Source organism: Chanodichthys erythropterus, chromosome 3 (genome assembly GCF_024489055.1).
Source record: "Chanodichthys erythropterus isolate Z2021 chromosome 3, ASM2448905v1, whole genome shotgun sequence".
Lineage (NCBI taxonomy): Eukaryota > Metazoa > Chordata > Actinopteri > Cypriniformes > Xenocyprididae > Chanodichthys > Chanodichthys erythropterus.
The window spans coordinates 59,655,714-59,670,664 of NC_090223.1; the positions used below are offsets into that span (position 1 = coordinate 59,655,714).

General features: G+C 37.0%; 1 long non-coding RNA gene and 1 pseudogene across 1 annotated transcript; both read left to right on the forward strand.

Annotated features, from left to right (window-relative positions):
• LOC137006055 (zinc finger protein 721-like) overlaps positions 1-14,951 on the forward strand; it is a 970,851-nt pseudogene that overhangs the window by 880,513 nt on the left and 75,387 nt on the right.
• Positions 10,575-14,372, forward strand: LOC137007837 (uncharacterized). Its single transcript, XR_010892676.1, has 4 exons — positions 10,575-10,982; positions 11,425-11,503; positions 12,817-12,855; positions 14,239-14,372. It is a non-coding gene; the product is annotated as an uncharacterized lncRNA (long non-coding RNA).

A 14,951-nucleotide genomic window follows, 5' to 3' on the forward strand; every position in this document is an offset into this window, starting at 1 on the left:
ATTAACATCAGCAACGGATTCCTATATTTCTAACTTTTTCTTGTATGTTATGCTGCATTAAGGTGTTGTTGTTTTTTTATGTCTCCTATGATGAACTATATTAACAAGAAATCATTCATAGATTTTTATCTTTTAGTGTTCTTAAAAGGTTTCTTGTAAATGTCAGTCATTATAGATTATGATATTGGTGTGTTATTGTTTAGTGTTTAACTGTGTTGTTACTGCAATTGTAGTACTGTATCACATACAGTAATGGGTGGTCAAGCCATGGGCTAGTGTTAATAATAAGTACATTTAATCATTATTTTTAAGCTTAAAAAGACTAAACATGTTTCAAATGTTCCAGAGATGTCAAAAAAGTCTCACAAGGCCATGGGGGACGAAGAGTGGATGTCCCGTCTGCGGTGGTTTGCCAGCACCGGGGTCTGGCCCTCTGAAGCTGGCAACAGGCCTGCCCCCCGCCAGAAGAAGTGGTTTGACCTCTTTCAGAGGGTATGTACTGACAAAAGTTAATGAGAAAACATGCCTAAACCCATTTAACATAACCTAGAGGTCTTTATTTGTGCAGATCGATAAATGTCCAATGCAGGTCCGTGGCCAGGCAACACTTTTTGGTGGACCACAGAAATGCCTTTGCGGATTCCATCCGTCTAAGGTAAGCATTTCAGACTTTCAGGTAATGATCTATTTCATGTCATTTTAACAATCATATTTTTGACCCAAATACCTTCAAAGTTCCCTGCTTTGGGATACAGCAATAGTCACTGAAATTTAGCTTTCTATTTAAAAAGCTTGATAAAGTGGTACTGCTGTTTACATATTTATTTTCAATGGTTAGGCTCCATTAATTAGTGTATACGAAAAAAAAAAAAAATTCTCACATGAAGACTTTTTTTTTTATTGTTTTTATGTGCCCTCTGTGTCAATATGAAATATATCAAAATAGAAATATCCACAGATTGTGAAGCACAGTTTTCTTATGACCTCATAACAGATATAAAATCACAGCAAGCACGACCAAAAAAAAAAAAGATTTGTATTTTTAAAATTCTCCAGAGAGACCAGTTAGAAATTATTTTATTTTTATTGGGTGTTATATGTTTACAGCTTCGCCTTACCGCTTCTGCCCTTAAAGTCTTGCTGGTTCACAGAGATTGATTGTCATGAGTAAATGTATAAATGTCTGAATGTTAGATTTTGTCATGCCTGTGCTTAGATCAATAAAAATGTACAATGACTGAAAGATGAATAAAACAGGTTTCCACATTCTTGATCGTTTTTTTTACCAGGCCACAAGTGCTCCACCTGCCTCCACTCCTACCACTGTCCCACCTGCCTCCACTCCTACCACTGTCCCGGTCTCTACCTCAGCCCCAACATTTACAAGGCCTGCACTTACCTTATCCATGGTAACACATCATTTTAATATTTGAATAGATTACCTCCTCCACAAGCAATTATCTTTGAAATATCCCCAAAGCCTTATAATGGGCAGCTTGAGGATTATTTGTGTATTCTTCAATAGGGAATTCATATCACATCTGCATGTATGATTTTACATGAATGTCAATCTGTTCTATTATCTTCCTATTTTAGTTTACAAAGCCACGATTTGGAGGCTCTATTAGTTCAAATGCCAAACCAAACATAAATATACCAAGGCGGATTCAGGTAATTTAAAAAGACCTTAATATGTTTCATTATTATCGTCATTATATTGTTAATGTTAATAATGTACAATATGCATCTTTAAAGCCTGGTAGTCCATCCCCTTCAGACAGACCTGCCACCAGATCTCCTTCTGCAGCCCAACCTGCTGCTTCAGCCAGTCTTTTACCTTCACCCAGTTATTTTCATTCAACCAGTCCATCTCCTTCAGCCCAACCTGCTGCTTCAGGAAGCCTTTTACCTTCAAGTTCATCTCCATCAGCCAGTCCTTCTCCTGCAGCTAGTCCTGCTCTTACATCATTGGTGAGTGTCAATCTATTTTTTTGTGGCATCTGAAATTACCTGTGCATGAAGAACATGTACATGTTGCTTAATCTATAATTGGGGGGTACAGTTCACATAAAAAAAGTACAAAACAAATATGGGTTCTCAAAGTTACTATTGGTTTCACTTTATATATTTAATCAGTGCAACATTTCTGCTAGTTGGCAAGCTTAATCATTAAACACCATTTTGATATTACAAGGAAAATTATATTTCCATGGTGAAACTGTCAACTGTTACGGACAAACTTAATGTCATACTTTTAAGTAACACATGTATTAGAGTGTTCTTTTTTCAGTTCTGTCATATATTAAAATCATTTAAGAACCAGTTTATCTGCAGATATCCATGTGATATTCATAACAGTCACTAAGGACAGGAACATTGTTTATAAATCTGCCTTAAAGATAATTTTGTTTAAAAAGTTGAATTATCATGAATGAATATGCATGAAGTGTACCCTAAGTTGTAGAATTACTTATATCCAAACTTAAGAGAAACAATGTTTTAATATTACATTTATAATCTTTCTTTGCTTTTAATTCAGGAGAACGTTGCCCCTTCTGTGCCCGGTCCTGCATCCGAGACTGATCAATTTTGGCTGCCCACAAAAATGAGGCAGACAATCCCCTTACAGGATTAGAGGTGGATTGCATCTGCGCTCTTTCACGCTGGCAGACTTCGGGCAGACTTGAAGCTCTGGTATGAGCCACCCGCTCCTTCCCTCATCTACCACCAGGCTCCATCTCCAGATCGCTTTTTTAACCACAGGCTTCTGGTATGGATGCCCTACCACTTGTGGAAGTTTAGACTATTTTGTCCTGCATGTGGGAAGCAGCTGACTGGCTATGGCCTCCACAAGAGTGCACGGAAGGTCCTGGACATCGACAGGTACTACCTTATGGTAACGGAAACTCTCAGGTGTACTGTGTGTTGCCTGAATTACCTGTCTACCAGTCAGACTGTCCTGGACCAGCTCGACGTGCCCCATAGAAGGCTGTTCCGCCTAATTTTAACCCAGAGGTGAGTTACAGTTTACACACATTATACAGAATTTAGTAATGAGTTTATTCATAAAGACATTCATATTTCATATAAGCAGAAATGTGTAATATAAAGTAAATGTAAAATAAAAGTGTTTTTATGTAGCATGAATAATAATTTAAGCAAATCTCCTCTTTTACACAAAGGTATGCATGTGACATTCGTGTCATACGCATGCTGAGGGAGCGGACGCTAGGCAACAGTCCCACGAGATTAGTGAAACAGCTAAGGGAGAACTATGGGGAGGAGTGGCTTGACCGCTTGGCGCACTATGTGGAGGAGTGTGCTGGTTTTGTCAACCGCCCCAGCCTCTTACCTGTCGTGTGCCAAAAGCCTCCAGAGCCAATTGATGTCCCTACGAGCAAGTGGCTGCTGTCTGTTTATGGGAGAGACATCATTAGTCGGATAGACCACATCAAGGCCAGCATAACCATTCGGCAAAATTTTAAAAATGGACTCAACAAAACAGGTAATTGTTTGACATTATTAGTGACGTTTTGTGTCACATGTTATGCTTTATTAATATATTTAATTTTGTTGATTTTAGATCACAAAAAAGTTGGCGGGCACAGCCAAGGGAACAGCCCAGTGGGTGACTTCTGTTGGCAATGAGACAGGACAAATTCTTATCAGTGTTCTGACTGCTGAGGAAGGTCCAGGACTGGACACCATGGTCTCCGGACTGATCAACAGGTACTGCCAGGCGGGTGTGGCTCCACCACTGCTGCTGTATGTGGACTGTGGCTGTTGCATAGAGAAGGGGCAGAGCAAGCTACAGGCCAGATTTGGAGGATAGCCTGACCTCATTATCAGACTGGACATCTGGCACTTCATGCGTCGGCTGGCAGTGGGGTGCACCACTGATGCTCATCCTCTCTACCCAGTCTTCATGTCGCGTCTCTCTGCATGCATTTTTGAATGGGACCCAGATGTTGTGGCATTGTTACGCCGGGCAAAGAGAGAGCAACTGCAGGAGGAAGGTGTGCCTGTCATCACCAATGACCTTGTGGAACGACGTATAACCAAAAAACAGCTGGCGCTCTATTGCCGCCGGAGGACTCGTGGGGTGGAGTCCACAACCCGCCACATTGACAGGCTTTTGCAGGAACTGAAGGGGGAGAAGGGGAGAGATCTGATGGGGGTTCCTCTGCTAGATACAGTGAGGATAGAGCACATCTGGCGTGTTCAGATGAGGCATGTAAAATGCATCCAGGATCCGCCAGGCGTGCCTCTCTACACTGAAACAGGCACCACCACCAAGGGAGGAATAGTTCTCACAAAGTACAGATGTGCTAGGGGCTCACCCTCCCTTGAATCTTTCTACCTCCACCTGAACAGGTTCATTCCAGGTTTGTAGCTCATTGTGTTTGCAGTATAGTACAAAAGAAAATATAAAGTGATTTTACATGTTCTAAAGGAACTCATTATCCCAGTTTCTTTGTTCACTTCTTTACAGGAACCAGCGCTAACACACTGAATTTTCAGTTGTATCTCCTGGAAGGCCTGAACAGGTGGAATCAAGACCGAACAGCAGCATCAATTTCCACAAAATCCTCTCCTCTTCTAACATACTCAGGGCAGGTGGTGCAAAGCATCAACACCAACAGCCTAAAAGTTTTTGGAGAGAAGCTTGTGCCCACCTTTCAACCTCATGCACAGTATATTGGTAAGACTCTCACAGTCCATTTTACCTTACATAGTTCTCTGCTAATGAAAGGGCTATATGTTTAACATGCTGAATTCTGTTTTTTTTAGGGGAGCTAATTGGAGTGGACTATTTACTTAGTCAGACAGGGCAGCCACTTCATTCAATGGATGCTGACAATGAGCAGACAGACCAGCTGCTGGAGGAAGTGAATGTAGATGAGAAGGATGAGGGATTTGAGGAGGACATCAATGAGGACCCTACACTGAGTTTCCTTCTTGAAGATGAAGCTAACTGTAACCCACCTACAATTCATCCCGTTAATTCTTCATCCCAGCCTGCTTCGTCTCCTTCACAGTCTGCCTTCTCCCAACCTGCTACTGTTGCCTCATCCCAGCTTGCTGCTCCCTCATACCAGTCTGCCTTCTCCCAGCCTTCTGCTCACTCATCCCAGTCTGCTGCACCCTCATTCCAATCTTCTGCCTTCTCCCAGCCTGCTACTGCTGCCTCATCCCATCTTACTGCACCCTCATCCCAGTCTGCTGCTGCTTCTCCCTTATCCCAGCCTTCTGCTCACTCATCCCAGTCTGCTGCACCCTCATCCCAATCTTCTGCCTTCTCCCAGCCTGCTACTGCTGCCTCATCTTCTCAGCCAACTACACCCACAGTCCACAGTATGCACCAGGTTCCCCCACTCAGGTTCCTGGGGAGCTTTTGGTATGTAAATTTTGCAACAGGAACTTGTCATGAGCAGAAATTAATTTGAAATACGACAATACTACCATTAGTCTATTTATTAATACTACCAAGATGTCATTTCACTAATCTGTTTTTTTCTTTACCATTTAAAATGTTAGGCTGTGGATGACCAAAACATTCCAGGAATGGACCGGGTGGATAGACTGGCTGAGTATTTGGTAGAGCTGAGGACAAGCACAGGGTTAACCCTGAGCAGACAGCAGGTAAGCAAACATTTTTAATGTTTGCTAACATGGAAAATAAACACACAAAACACAATGTGACTGGAAAAACAGTTTTACTGAACTATGTATTTGAAATGACCAGTTTCCTTTTAACTCACCTATGCCTCTGTACTTCTGTTCTTCTTCAGGTTGATGACATTGTATGCCTGTGGCAGAGCCTGCTTGATTATGACAAGCAGCGAATAAGGTTTTCTGCAAGACACCAGGACAGGCTGACAACCGGGAGGTTCAGGTCTCCAAAAAAGAAGGCTGTTTTCACCCCTGGAGTGGATAGCCTGAAAAGAAGTGTGTTGGCATCTTCAGCTTCACCTGCCCAATGGCCAGACTGCTGTCGTCTTGTGGAGGCCATTTTCACCAGGCTCTGTCAAATCCATCGAAGTCCAAGGAGGAAAGGGAATGGTTCGCTGAGTCGCTGGTCTCTCATTTTAGAAGACTACCGCAAGATCCGGCAGCTGATCCTGTCTAATGGTGCCATCATGCAGGACACTACTCTCCAGCTGGTGGAGGTAAATCAGACCACTCTGGTTCAGTGGCACAATGGCAGGGTTAAGAAGCAAGATGAGAGACTTCTGCTTCAGGGGATTGATCTGCCTGACCCTCTTGGTGTTGCTGCTGAGGCTCTCCCACCTGCCAGTGTCCGTGCTGTTGCTCCACCACAGGTCCAGGGAGATCAACATGTCTACAACTTGCCACAAAGCACAGCTGGGCAAGCTAGACTAAAAAGACGAATCGCTAGCAATACGACTGAGGTGGTTATACCTAAGGTACCAACCCCAAGGCCAATAATTCCTTGGCCTGTTGGCAGCCTGCAACCAGTTCCTGTCCTTCCCAGCACCAGCCTGACTGTCCCCCTTGCCTCCCACAGTACCCCTACCTTCACACTGTTTGTTGTCCCTCAAAATCCTCCTACCACTCCCAGTTTAGTCCTCCCACCTCCTGCCACAGTCAGTCAGTCTCAACTCCCTCTCCCTCGTCCTTACCACAGAAAGGTTGAGGCAAATACTTGCAGGAAGTGTGGGCAGTTTAGGACAGCAGCGACTGGGCACAGCCAGTTTAGAGGGACTATCTACTGCCCTGTTACAGAGACTCTTTCAAAAGAGCAGTGGCTTGAACAAGTAAAAAAAAAAGAAATAGTTTAAATAGTTTGTTTTATTTTTTAATTTATACACACACACACACCACTATGTATATAGTTTTATAAAAAAAAAATAATAATAATTTTCTCTTGTTTATTTTTAATGTTTGTTTCTTGTTTATATACAGCTCTGGAAAAAATTAAGAGACCACTCCAAGTTCTTAATTTTTTTCCATTTTCAATTTACTTATAATTTATCATAAGTCATTTTTATTTTATTGTTAAAAATAATTTTTTTTATTGTTTATAGAACAGTATCTTGTCTTTCATTAATCATTCTGTGAGTCTGAGTTTCTTATTTTTTATAAAATCATAAATTATTACCATTATTATTATTTTTTGCTTATTACCATTATTATTATTTTTTGCTAAGTTTGTGATTTGAACCAACTCAGAGAATTTTATTTCAAACATGTTTATATATATAAAGCACACACATATATATATATATATATATATATATATATATATATATATATATATATATATATATGGTTCTTTTTATAACATTCCTTTTTTTAATAAACTATGTACATAAACTATATATATATATATATATATATATATATATATATATATATATATATATATATATATACACACTCACACACACTATTAATATGTACATAGTTTTATGTTTAAATCTTTGTGTGTTTACTTCAATTAAAATTTATCATCAGTCATTTTTATTTTATTGTTAAAAATAAAACACTTTATTGTTTATAGAACAGTATCTTGTCTTACATTAATCATTCTGTGAGTCTGAGTTTCTTATTTTTTATAAAATCATAAATTATTATTATTATTTTTATAGGTCTATATATCTCATACGATAACTTTGGGATTTTTTTTAAGATAATCAAGTTAAAAAAGAGAGTAAAGTTAGTATTAGTATTAATATTCTTATATCCAAAAGTGAAGCAATACAATAAAAAATGATGGCAAAATAGCAATGTTGTACAATAAAATAAAAATAAATAAATAGGAAAAACAGTACTTTTACATATAAAAATAACATATATTTAATGACAGAAAAGTAACATTGCTTTTAATGGTTAACAAAACAGGAATTAACCAGTATTATCAAACTACTTCAAAAAATAATAAAATAAAGAAAAAGTTAATAGAGATAATAAAGATTTCTTATACCAAAGGTAAAATAATGAAAAATAGCATTGTATAATAAAATATACAAACAAATGGGACAAACAATACTCATACATGTATCAAATAACATGCATTGCATTTCATGTTTAACAGGCATCATCAAAGTACTGAGAATTAAACTTGGGTTACAAATAAGGTAGTTATTAGAAAACCTTAAAAAACATTTTTAGTCCTGTCAGGTGTGGGATTCGAACCGTGGTCCGTCTTGTCAGCGTTACAACCTGAAATGTATAGGGGAAAGTACTTTTCTGTGAAATGTGATGATTTGTTTACCACAAAACAGCTAAATATCACACAAGTACTCTTAAATTTTCCTTCTCTGTCTCTTTCCCTTTCTTTTCTTCTTTTTTTCTTTCATTTTTCTTCTTTTTTCCTCCTTCCCCTTCTTTTTCCTTCTCCCCTTCCTCAAATAGACTATTGTTCCCCAGAAAGGAGACAGACGAGTGGAAAACAGAACAAAGGGACATGTGACAAACTTTTAAAGTCCATAAAACTGAACGTCCATTTAAAGTCCATGGAACTGAACTGAATAGAACTGATCATGACAAGAGAATGATTTCAGGAATTCATTTTACTGTAATTCGTATTACTGTAACTGATCTTCCTCATACTACCAAAGGAGCACTAAGTACTTTCACTTGACTCATATTTTATATTTAATCAAGTACTTGATTTGTGTACTTCGTCCACCACTGTATTTTAGCCTACACTGCAAATGGTCTGTTCCTGCAAGATTTAATTTTATAACAATAACTTTGCTTATTTGCACATATATATTTTGTTGTTTTATTAAAGACCTTTTCCAGCACTTTACCATGGAAGCCGTAACAAAATGAAGAAAATGGCCCCTGAACCTGCAAAAGTTACATCTGTAGAGTTCTTAGAATTCCAGTTCTGCTTGCTGTCAGAAAACTCCCAAAAGACTCCCAAAGATGAAACAGTTCTCTTACAAGCAGGACTAGGCAGAAGAACTGTAAATATTCCAGACAATGCGGATCATAATGAGGTGAGCCATGGTGTAAAACTGCATGTTTAAGTATGTTTTGGACAAAAGATAAGGAAAAGAAGTTTCTGTTCCTGTTTTTACATTATGTATTATTTTTTACATGTTTATTATTGTTTTTAGTATTAATCATCTTTAAAAAGGAGGAACGATTTTACCCATTTATGTTGTCATAAAGTATTTTACTTGCATCTGTGCCTTCTGATATCCAGATAACCAAAGTACTTCTTCAGGAGAACCAAAAGTTGCAAAACTTAAGGGTTGTTGGCAGCTCCAAAAAGCCTCAGGTAAGTTGATGATACCAAATGCATTTTTATGTTTCATCCTTTTACCAACATTGTTATTGTTTTTCACATGTCTGTTTAAAAGGGAGCAGTGGACAAAGGAAAACAACATCTCTGGCCCAGGATTCCCAAGGCTACGCAACAAAAATATTGAAGGCGTCCTCTAACAACGGGAAGATTGTCATCTACATCGATATAACCCTGTTGCAATTTGATGCACCTGAATTTCATAACATGCCCAAAAACATCTGCATGACCTGTGGAACATCAGTCCCATTACAGTTGCTGCCCTTGAGGATTGTCAAAGTAATAATGCTGTAAGTGACAGTTCTATGGGGGTAAATTGATGCCAAAACCATTGAAAATGGACAGACTAAAAGTCACAAATAGATAAAAAAAATCCGCAAACAAACTCTTTGTGATCCACAAATATAAAGCATGATCTACAAAAAGATTAAAATTCCACAAATAAACACATCCTGATTCACAAATAGAAATTGTACTTGAAAACCAGAATTTGAATGAATGTAAAGTGACTTGTTTGCAGGTGAAGGTCATGTTCTGTTTGTAGATTGTGTCATATTTGTTTTCATAATTCTGACGCTATTGCTGTGACAAAATAATGCCAAAATCATTGAAAATGAAGAGACTATGAGTCAAAAATGCATATTACAATTTGTAAATTTAAAATCTGCAAATGTAAAACACAATCTGTAAACAAACTCCTCATGATCCGCAAATGTAAAACAAGATCTACAAATAGATAAAAAAATCCACAGACTGACTCTTCATGATTCACAAATGGAAATCAGTGACTTGTACTTGACAACCAGAATTTGAATGAATGTAAATAGTGTCTATATTTAACTTAAATTAATTATAGTGTATGCGTATATATATATATATATATATATATATATATATATATATATATATATATATATATATATATATATATATATATATTTGTGTGTGTGTGTGTGTGTGTGTGTGAGTGTGTGAAATCAATCAAACTGTGATTCAGTGTTTTTTAAGTTAATATCTAAACTTGTTTATGTTTTAAAATTTAGTTTATAGTTGAAAAAAGTCAGTCACTTCAGAAACACTTGGAAGAACTCCTATAGTATTTCACAGAGCTTTAGGCCATGGGTGGTAGGCCTATATAAAGCCTATATAAAGGGTATATAGGGTGACAGTAATAAATTATGTACTTCATCTAGCCAATTTCTACAGGTGTACAGACAATTTTTTTTATTGCAGACATGTTTTATCAGCACTATAATGACATCATGTGTATTTTTATTTTTTTTATTTTCTTCCCTTTTCTTTTCATATTAAACAACAAAGTATTTAAGAGGAATACAGCCAAAACCTTAGCTGTTATACACATTGCACTTGAATGAAGGTGTAATCTGCCAGTTGTCCTGTAGGTGACCTCATAACTCTATCTTCTTACGATGCACTTAGGACTTTACGATTACTCCAGAGCACTCGTAGATCTACAATCATTTTCAAATGAATCTCAAAATCATTCAGTCACTGCTGGAAAGGGTTCAAATATGCTAAAATGCTTGAAAACTGGTGAATCTGCAGGAGCTGGAGGATTTTTCTGAAGAACAGAGCTCAGTTTAACTGCTCAGAACAAACAAGAGACTCATGAACAACCATCACAAAACATAAAAACAGTCGTGGGTCATCAGGTAACCACACACAGTATTGAGAATCAATGGTACGTAAACTTTTGAACTGTGTCATTTTTATAAATTCAGCTATTTTTATCTTGTGTACAACATATTTTATGTAAAATATCTTATTTAGGACAGTACTAAATAAAACATAACATGCACTTTAATAACATCTCTCTTATTTTGATAAAATAATTAACATTTTGCAGATTCTAACAGGTATGTAAACTTTTGACCACAGCTATAAGAATGTTAAAGCAGTACATTTTCATTGCAGTAAATATACTTTCTTTCAAAAGAGACCTATTTAGGCCTTTCTTCCAAAGCATGAATTACAATAATCTACATCACATTTTTCTCTATGCTCAAAAAGGGAACAGGAAAGGTGGTTAAACTAGTTCAAAGTAAAAATTGTCTCAACATTTATTTCCAGAAAGTTAATGATAACTTAATGACTAAAAACGTACTGTGAACAATGTTTTTCAGTGCTAGCTGCCTGAAAGAGATCTTCTGTCCCAAGCCAGTCCAGTTACACAGCCTGGACAGGTCATTAGAAAAAATGCAGGCAAGCATCCTTCTTACAGAGTCTTTTGTTGTTCTTCCCCCTTTCGCAGCCAAAAACGTCACCTGTAAAATAAACTGTCCATAGTTAGTGATCTTTGTAGACTTCATAAGCATATATATATAAGAGCAATATAACAGGACCTACACTGTAAAAAACAAACAAACAAAAAAACAGGAAGTTTCCAGCTTCACTTTTTGAGTTGTCTTTTTACATTGATTCAGTTAAGTTGTATGATCTTAGAATTATAAGTGCTTTCAACTTGTTAAAGTTTATTTGGAATAATTTTATGAATGTAAAGTGAACTTTTTTAAGTTTTTAATACCACAGCTTATGTTCATTTAACCTATTTTTACTTATTTCTTAGTAAACCAAAATTACCAATTTATCCTGTAGCTCAACATTATTAGTGAGCCGATGCTCAAACTCATTTAGCATCAGCCTGTCCTTAAGAGGCAGAGCCATGTCCTCTTGAGAGCCTCTGGTCAGCTGCATTAAAAGGTTGTGGTTTATGCTGCTCTGGTACTGCAGCTCTCTGACATCCTCAGTCAGTTTTCTCAGGTGCTGAAGAATGAGCCTATGAAAATCCTAAAACATCACATTGGACTTTAGAATGAATAACAAGATTAAAAAACCTTTGCAAAAACAGCTAGGAATAGAAATCAGGAGCTAAATAACCAATGCAGACACATATCTTGAAAATCTACAACCTGTGCAATTATAGTGCAGTTACCTTCAGACTGACGATCAGCAGGGCCCAGTGGTGAGGAAGATTGAGCTGTTTGGGATGAAAATTAGCAGGAAGTTCATTTAAAATTCTCATTTTTATTTATTTTGAGCTCTATATTATTTCATTTACATTTACATTTATTCATTTGGCAGACGCTTTTATCCAAAGCGACTTACAAGTGAGGAATACAACAAGCGAGTCGTCATGACGAGGCAAAGTATCATAAGCTACAATAGAGAGGGATTAGAGGAAGTGAAAAGATAGGTATAAGAAGTTTTTTTTTTTTTTTTAAAGATGAGGTTAAGTGCTCACGAAAGAGATGAGTTTCCAGCTGTCTTTTGAATATTGGGTTAGGGTTAGGGTTTCCTGTGCGCATTTGTTTTAATTTCGCGAGAGAACAACCTTAACCTTGTTACCGTCAGTACATTATAGCAACATTATTCTACATAATTATCAATTACTTCCTAATACCTCAATTTATGGTATCCACTGGGATTCATTTTGTGTTCTTAATTTGTTAATTTTATTTATTTATTTATTGGACTCTAAACGGATGCCACCCGTTGACTTGCATTTTCTACTGAAGAAAGAAAGAAAGAAAGACAACATCTTTGATGGCCTGAGGGTGAGTACATTAAGAGCAAATTTATATTGTGGGGTGAACTATTCATTTAATTTGGTGTTTTCATGTCAGTAATATTGCAGTTCAAATAGCAATATGACAAAATAATTACAATATAATTTTTATATCGCCCAGTCCTATTAAATACAAAAACAACTGTGCAGAACAGTTCACTGCATTTATAGGCCTACTATTGTGATATGAATTAATTTATTTAAATTGTTGCTGATAAATACAATATCGATAAATGCAGTGATACAGTTAAAAACTTTAAATTACCTTGATTTGCAGCCAGAAAATGTACGGAAGATGGTCTTGATGATTCTGATTCTGCATGAAACACAATGCAATGGTCAACAACGACCTTCTAACTGATTAAGACTTTTTTTAAAACTTCAAACCAGTGAAAAAATAATATTGTCTGAATCAGGAGATAAATATGCACAGATCAGGCATCTTTTACCAGTTAAATTAGTTCAAAACAGATCTAAACAAATATGTTGGTAAATTTTGGGGATGGAATTTTTTCTCATTATGACAACCATTGGTGAGCAAGTGATGTAATGCTAAGACATTTTTCTTAAAGGAAGTTTACACATCAAAAAATAAGTAGTTGGATTCTTGATTTAAAACAATGTTAAATTGTTTGTGCTAATAATAGTTATATACAAGCAATAATTACAGTAATATAGATGTCTGAAAGATGTGATGTGTATGTTTTCCTTTACATTTAAGACATCATGACAAGGACAAGCTTTATGTACCTTCCGGCTGGTAAACAGGGCGCCTCTGTGATGATGAAGGCTAGTGTATGGTTTAGGTTCCATTTATCTCAAACAGTAAATCTTACTTTCTCTTCCTCTGATGCGACTCTGGCTCTGTTTCAATGTTGGAGCCCTTTTCGGCCCGAATCAGGCATTCATGGGCCTTGTCATATGTATCTGAAAACATCACAAAAAAAGTTATTGTTAATTTATTTAACAAGTAACAATAACAATTAATTGATTTACGTTCACAAATTATACATCTGGTATTATGATATTCATTTAAAACCCTCACCTTTCATTTTTAGTAAATCAAATGGGTGTATCTCCCATGTGTCGCTGTTTGGTTTTTCATGCAGCATCACTGCCCTCTTGATTCTCTCAAGGCTCTTATATGGAGGCCAGTAGCAAACCTCCTTGCTGCACCAGATTTCAGAGATGACAGCTAAACTGTCCTCTTCATTTGGAAATTTGACTACAGCAAACATTCAACTGTAAACAAAAAGGAGAAAAGGGTCACTCAATGTTCACAAAATATTTCACAAACTCAAATTCAGCGTATCTTATAACACACAAACCTTTTTACAGATAATTGTTAAACTCTTATTTTTTTATTTTACAGGTGCCTCACATCCTACAAATGGAGTAATGGCATGCCAGCAAAGTCCTCTTTGCATGGAAGTAACACAAACTTCCGTAGCACATTTGTGGCTTGGGTAAAAAGGAGTTCATCCTTCAATCCAGAGAGCAAGAAAATGTCTAGCTGTGATGATGGTAGGGGATAGACAAAAAGATCTGTCTCGTTCCTAAATCTTTTGTACACGATTAAGGTTTCTCTGTGTTCCTCGACCACCAGGTTTTGCACAACAACAACATCTGTGTTTTTCAGCTGGACACAGTTATTTCCCAGTGCAAACCTGCACAGAGAAGTGAGCGAACTGCATTTTTGCATACTGCTCTTTCACATTTAGACCATTTGGGACTGGGCCGTTGTCATGTGGTCTTTGTAGTGTCTTCTCTGTATCTGACTGCATTGTTCGCATGGCCTCTTTTTCTGACAGTCTTCGTATGACTTGTGCTAAAGGTTTGTTTGGTTTTCTCATCATTTGTTTAATTTGGCCAAGGAAATTCTCAAAGGGAAAGCAAGAGATGTTGTCAAGTACCCCAAATGCTTGTACATCATGAATAAAAAGAGTCAAGCAATGCATGTTGTAAGTCATGGTTTCTTTTCCATACAGTCTGCTGCAGTGCTCCACAAACAAAACCAGGAGGTTTCCAGCATAGTCTGCGTAGTATGCACAAAAGGATGGACTTAGAAAGATGGTCATAGCAACT